Source organism: Temnothorax americanus, unplaced genomic scaffold (genome assembly GCF_048541705.1).
Source record: "Temnothorax americanus isolate GAGA-0224 unplaced genomic scaffold, ASM4854170v1 Scaffold71, whole genome shotgun sequence".
NCBI classification, from domain to species: domain Eukaryota; kingdom Metazoa; phylum Arthropoda; class Insecta; order Hymenoptera; family Formicidae; genus Temnothorax; species Temnothorax americanus.
The window spans coordinates 472,501-479,930 of NW_027509794.1; positions in this window are offsets into that span (position 1 = coordinate 472,501).

Consider the following 7,430-nt stretch of genomic DNA (forward strand, 5'->3'; position numbering starts at 1 on the left):
GAAGACAAATAAAAAAATAGTCTTTTGTTCTGTATGTGAGGGACAGAACTATCCAAAAGTTGTCAGCCTGTAACCGTAAATAGTCGGATGTTTTCACGTCGATTTAGACTCAGAGTCTCAGAGTATAAAATTTTGGATTGTATCGTCGCGGGCTAACTACCTTAAAATAAAAGAAAGCATTACATACACGAAAAAAAGTCACGTATTCTTATATGTAACACGTGCATGGAAGTGGCCCATTACCCACGCGACGCGTGCGTGATAGACCACTTTCCACGCACTTGCAACATAAAATAAAGTATGCAAGCCGTGCGTGAAGATAAAAATTCCCGGGTGCGGTAACCGCACTCGCCTTTCATCTTCCAGCACTTGTTGCACAAATAACTATTAACGAATTAATAGGTTTGAACTTTATTTTTCCGATTTTCTTGAAGGATGTTTGAGAAAGACACGTTCTATTTCAATTTTCTTCTTGAAAAACTTAAAAACAACCTCGTTACCGAGCCACAGACGCACGCTTGGACAAAGGCTAAGCAAGGTAATTTGCGACAAGAAAACTCGCGATTATCGATTCTCCTCTCAGTGGCATGTAATTTGTCGAGCATTATACTGGAGCAATATCTCTGTCATATACTGTAATTGTCACGATCGCAACAGCTGAACTAACGCATCGCAAATACGTCAGAACGGCAGAGTGGCGTGTTTGTAATAGGATGACTTCGGGCTTGGCAGATTTGCCAGCTTGCAAGTACCATGGGAAACAAGCCATCGCCAATTTCATTACTTGCGCCGTATTACATGAACGCCACAAACGCCATCCGTCAGCTCTGCTCGAATAGCTCGAGGTGTGAAAGTTTTTCGTTTCGGCGCGTCGAAGCGTGTAACGGCCTGCCTTTTGGCTGTTTTTATCGAACGCGGGCTAGCTCGCCGGACCAGGAGTTCGATGGTAGGCCCAGAGACAGAAGGCAGTTTTGATACGAAACGTGGTTTATTACAGTGGTTCAATTACAGAGTACGGAAACGCATTCGGTTTATGCGGCGGACGCGGGCGGATTATATGCTATAAGACGGCCGCGATAATTACAACGCATTCGGTGTATGCGGCGGACGCGAGCGGATTGTATCCTATAAGACGGTCGCGATAATTACAAATTTCGGGAGCGCATCTGATTTATGCGGCGGACGCGGGCGGATTATATTCTATAAGACGGTCGCGATAATTACAAATGTCGGGAGCGCATTCGGTTTACGCGGCGGACGCGGGCGGATTATATTCTATAAGACGGTCGCGATAATTACAAATGTCGGGAGCGCATTCGGTTTACGCGGCGGACGCGGGCGGATTATATTCTATAAGACGGTCGCGATAATTACAAATGTCGGGAGCGCATTCGGTTTACGCGGCGGACGCGGGCGGATTATATTCTATAAGACGGTCGCGATAATTACAAATGTCGGGAGCGCATTCGGTTTTATGCGGCGGACGCGAATCGGGTGGTCCGCACCGGCGCGATGCGGTACGCGTGCGAACGGGCCTTGAGGCCGGCCAATGGCTGGTCGGCCCGCGGCGCGAGAATCGCGGCGCGGGCGCGTGTGTGTGATCCGGCGCGGTTTCTTTTCTCGCGATATGATCCGGTGTTAATTATGCGGCGCGGAGGGAAGGGAAACGAACGGCCAGGGGCTAGGCTGGTCGATCGGTTGACGAGGAGGTCCGACTGTTCCGGCGGCAAGAACTCTTGTCGAGAGGCCGAGCACGCTCGACCCCTGGTTACCGTGGCAGACGGGGTGTCCCGGGTAGGAAGGCGGTCAGCGCTCGAGAACTCTCGAGCGAGGCACAGAACGCTGTACCCCGTTTCGTGAGCTGGCCTAGGAAGCGGAAAGGTACTCGTCTCCGAGGGTAGCGGAGCACAGGTAGCTAAGCTCGGATTGCGAGTGTCGATCTGTCGCGGCGCCGGTATTTTATACTCGCCCGGGTGGTACGCTAGGGAGGGGAGGCCGATTCCCGCGTGAGCCGCGCCGCCGGCGGAGCGGAGCGGGATCGGCGTGGCGGTAAGCGTGCTCGCGCTCGGCGGCGTTCGGCTCCCCTCGGTGTCTGTCGGAGACCCGGGAAGATGTCGGTGCGGCGGAGTGCCGCGCACACGATCGCGGTTCCTTTGTTTAAAAAATAAGGTGGGCGCACCGCGCCCTTTCCTCGCCTGACGGAGATCGTCAGGCGGCATCCGGCAGTTCTTCGCCGGGAATGATGCATGTGTGGGGGTGCATCGTTACATCACCCCCCCCTTAGTATGCCTGAACTTTGAGGCATGTGTTGATGGCCGGTCGGGGTAGTCGGCATGACCTTGGCTGGACCTACCCCGTGGTGCTCTGGGATTTCTCCTTAATCCATCGAACTGACCCATCTCCATTGAATCGGATGTGTCAGCGCCTGTTCCCGAGTCGGGCTTTGTATTCGCGGGAGACGTGGCGTGCGAAATGTGGCACGTCCACGGTAATCCCGGGCGCGACGATGATCGGTATCGGCGGCGGTGGCAGCGGGCCCATCACTCGGGCCGGGTTGAGAGCTGGTCGTGGCCTTAGCGGTGCCGTATTTCGCGGTTGCAGTCGCCGGGGTAGCGGTGGCGGCGGCGTGGTCAGCCACGCTTGCTTCGCTCGGTTGGCTGCGTCGGACCTCTGCACGATGGTGCCGATGCGAGGCCACGTCCGTGGAGGTGCGGGTCTCTCCGGCGGTGGTGGCGGCGTGGGCTCGGGATCGCCGCGGTATAGTGTGGCCCACCGTGCCCGATCCCGGGGTTGGCGGGATCGTACGGCTCGGGGTCCTCTCCCAGGATTTCCTCGATCTCTCGTAGGATGTTTTGCTCCGTAGCTTGCTCCGTTGCTGTGTCTTCCGTCATGGTGACAGTCGATCTGACGGGTCGGTGGCCGCGTTGTTCGCTCGCTTCCTATCGTCGCCAGGTTTCCTGGCTTATCCGGGGGGGGAAGGTCGTACCATCTTTATTTTGTTCGGCGTGACAATAATATTCCACGGTGATCGTACCCGTTGACAATAATATTCACGGTCCCTGACAATAATATTTTTGTCGGCGCTAACGGTTTCAGCGCGCGTCGTCGGCGTGGGTTCGTAATGTACGGTCGCGACGGCGGTTTCGTCGGCGGGCTCCCCTTCCAGGTCGGGATCGTGTACGACGGGTGCCGTATCGGTCGGCGCGCGTTTGAGATCCTGTACATGCACGTGACGGTACCATTTTCCCTGGCGGCTACGGAGGTCGACTATTACTGGCGAGATGATGCGACGAACTTCGAGTGGACCGATAAATTTTGGCGCGAGCTTCGCGTTGAATGCGGCTTCTTTGTTAGACAGGGGTCGGTCGCGCTTCCACACCCACTCCCCGATTCGCGGTCGCCAGTCCCGGCGGCGGAGATTGTAATGTTTTTCCTGGCGTTGGAAGGCGCGGGCTAATTGAACGCGCACGAGCTCGTACGCCTCGTTCAAACGACGGTGTACCGGTGTGGCCGGACCGGCCGCGGACGGTAGGCCATTTTCCCCGGGGCGGCGTAGTTCGCGGCCGTGATTTAAAAACGCGGGTGTGTAACCGGTCGCGTCGTGCGTTGCGGTGTTATATGCGAACTGGAGTTCTGGCAGGTGCGCGTCCCACGTTTTATGTTTCTTGGCGTACTGCGCTATCATTGTTTTAATGACGCGATTAGTTCTTTCTACGGGGTTGCAGTGGGGTGCGTATGCCGGCGTGAAACGTTGTCGGATACCGCACTCGTTTAGTAGTTGCGCGAGTTGTTTTGACTTTAGTTGCGTACCATTGTCCGAAAGGATTTCCTCCGGGCAGCCGTGTCGGAGGATGATGGTTTCGGTAATATGCTTTACGATCGCGGGCGCGGTGGCGCGTCGTAGCGGGCGGAGCTCGACCCATTTCGTAAAACGGTCTTGCATATTGAGCAACCATATGTGCCCGGCGGCGGATCGTGGCAACGGACCGACGAGGTCGATGGTGACCTGTTGCCATGGTCGTTCGAGGGCTGTCGGGTGCAGCTGGCCGGCTGGTTTTTCCTGCGCCACCTTATGTGCGAGACAGGTTGCGCATTCGCGGACGTACCGTGCGATATCGCGGAACATGCCGGGCCAGTAAAATCGTTGCGCGATCCGCGCGATTGTTTTGGCGATCCCCAAGTGGCCGGCGGTCGGGGCGTCGTGGTAACGCGCGAGAATCTCGGGGCGTTGATCCTTCGGCACGCACTCTTTCCACTGTTCGTCTGTGGGTGTATCTTTAAAATCGAGACTGTGGAGCACGTGCTTCCACAGTCGGCCCTGGTCTATTCGGAAATCGGGCGCCTCGTGTGGCGCGGTTTCGGCTGCATGCCACATGCGCGTATACCATGGGCACTTCGGGGCGGTGACGCTGAGGAGCTCGGATTGCCTCGACAGCGCGTCCGCCACCTTGTTCAGTGTCCCTTTACGGTATTTAACGTCGAAGTCGTACTGCTGCAATTCAAAGGACCAACGTCCCAATCGGCCGGACGGCGACTCTAGTTTCTGTAGCCACTTTAACGATTGGTGATCCGTGATCACCGTGAACCGGTACCCCTCGAGGTAATCGCGCATCCGCCTAATTCCCCATACGACTGCCAGACACTCCAGTTCGGTAGCGCTATAGTTTCGCTCGGCGTGATTCAATGTGCGGCTAGCGTACGCGATGACACGCTCGCCCTCCGGAAAGTACTGCGTGAGTACGGCTCCCAGACCCGTGGTGCTGGCGTCCGTCTGGAGGTGAAATTGCCGCGTAAAGTCCGGACAGGCAAGGACCGGCGCGGTGGTCAGCGTGCGTTTGAGTGTGTCGAACGCGTTTTGCTCGGCCTCCCCCCAGGCCCATCGAGCCTGCTTGCGTGTCAGCGCGGTGAGCGGCGCGGCGAGGGTGGCGAAGTCTTTGATGAACCGGCGGTACCAGCTCGCGAGCCCTAAAAATTGTCGGATGTGTCGTACGCTCTGGGGCACGGGCCAGTTCGCGACGGCGCTAACCTTGTCTGGGTCGGTGCGGATGCCGTCGCGGTCGACGATGTGGCCGAGATACTTTATACGGTCGGTACAGAAACGGCATTTTTCCGGGTTAATCCTTAGCTTCGCGGCCCGGAGTCGGCGGAAAACTTCGCGCATAACGCGTAGGTGCTCCTCGAACGTTTCAGTGGCGATCACGATGTCGTCCAAGTATACGAACACGTGCGGCCATAATTCGGGGCCGAGGATCGAGTCGAGCAAGCGCTGAAAAGTCGCCGGGGCCGAATGCAAGCCGAATGGCATAACCCGGAATTGCATCAGCCCTTTGCCGGGGACCGTAAATGCGGTTACGGGTCGGCTCTCCGGCGCGAGGGGCACCTGCCAGTACCCGTTTTTTAGATCGAGGGTTGACAGGTACCGAGCCCCCCGTAATCTATCTAGCGTCGCGGTGATTTGCGGTAGTGGATACGCGTCTTTTTCGGTAAGCTTGTTAACCCAGCGGAAATCAATGCAAAAACGCGGTTTGCCGTCTTTCTTTCGTACAATCACGATCGGCGAGCTCCAGGCGCTATGCGACGGCTCGATGATGCCGTCCTGCAGCATTTTTTCGACTTCTGCGTCTATGATCGCCTGCATCGCGGGGTTCCGCGGTCGATACCTCTGCTTAACCGGGCGGTCGGTTTTTACGCGGATTATGTGTTCCCCGCGGTCCGTGGGGCCCTGCACCCCTTCGAACTGCGCGAGTTCGTCTGCCAGAAAACGGCGGAGGCGGTTCTCCTCGGTCGCCGCGTCCTCCTCGTGAATGCCCCCGACGGTGGCTGCTATCGTGTCGGCGCTGGGCGGCGGCGGGGGCAGGATGGCGAAGTCCATTTTGCCCCACAGGTCTACGCCTATCAACATGTCGCAGTCTAGCTTGGGCATGATTTGGAACCGGTGCCAAAACATGCGTCCTTGTACGGTCACGGGGAACGTAATTAGACCCGGGATGTCTGCGCGCGTCCCATCGGCGAGATATACCCGCCCGGTAATTGTCGTGATTGTGAAGTTTGCTGCCAATGTTTCCGCGGTGCTCGCGTTCACGAAGGAGGCCTCGGACCCGGTGTCTAAGAGAGCGTCGAATGTTTGGCCCGCTACGCGGACGCTCAGGTGCGGACGCGGTTTGTACGTTATGCGGAGGACGGGGGGGCGGCCGCCTCTTCCCCGGCCCGCGTGGCATTTCCCGACGGCGGGTGACAATCACGCGTAAACACGCCGTCCCGCCCACATTGTGAGCAAAACCGTTTGGGTGGCCGGCGGCAATCAAAACGGGTGTGCCCGCGCTGTTTACAGCGCCAGCAACACTCGTGTCGGTCGTATGCGGTAGCGGCGAGCGCGGGTTGCGGGGCGGCAGGCTGTCGCGCGCGAGTCCGCTCTTCGATGCGCTCGAACTCTTCCGCCTGGCGCAGGATCTCGCGCGTCCGGGTGACGGAATCGCGTCGGATGTAGAGCTGGTACCGCGGGTGCATATTATCGTAGAGCGCGTCGAGCCGGTCTTCCTCTGTGAACCCGGTCGCTCGGCGCATCATGGTGAGCATTTCGGTGGCAAATTTGCGGTACGGTTCGTCTGGTCGCTGCATTCGCGTCTGTATTTCGCGAATGAGTTGAGCGCGGTATCGTCGCGGGAGGTAATACTCGCGGAAATCGGCGTGGAAGTCCTCCCAGCCCTGCCATGTGTGCCGGTTATTTCGGTACCAAAGGAGCGCGTCGCCCTTAAGTAACTCCGGAAGCCCCGCCAGTATTTGTGCGCCGGAAATCTGGTACGCGTCTTTAAGTTCCTCTAGCCGCTCGAGAAACGCGACGGGATCTTTGCCATCAAAATGGCACCCCCATTTTCTTATTTGATCCACGACTTGACCGGGGAGTCCGGCCGGGCGGTCGCTTGCCGCCGGAAAGAAAACTTCGTACGGGGTTGCCGGAGCCGACGGCGGGCCGGTCGTTGTCGGCGCGAGGAGCGATCCCGGCGGCGGTATGACGATCGGAGGCACCGTTTTCGTCTCGTTGGCCCCCGCGGCGTCGGTTCGCGTCATCTCGGGATGGTCGGTCGCCTGGGCACTCAGGCGTTGCCGTAGCTCGTCCATCGTGCCGGCGGCGTCGAGTTCGCGTCGCGTGAGTTCTTCGATTAGCTCGTTTTTCGGTAGTTTATATATCCACGCTTTGGCCATTGCGTATCCTGGTCTTCTGTCTCTCGGAACGATCAAAACGGTCCCTGTTCGGGCGCCATGTAACGGCCTGCCTTTTGGCTGTTTTTATCGAACGCGGGCTAGCTCGCCGGACCAGGAGTTCGATGGTAGGCCCAGAGACAGAAGGCAGTTTTGATACGAAACGTGGTTTATTACAGTGGTTCAATTACAGAGTACGGAAACGCATTCGGTTTATGCGGCGGACGCGG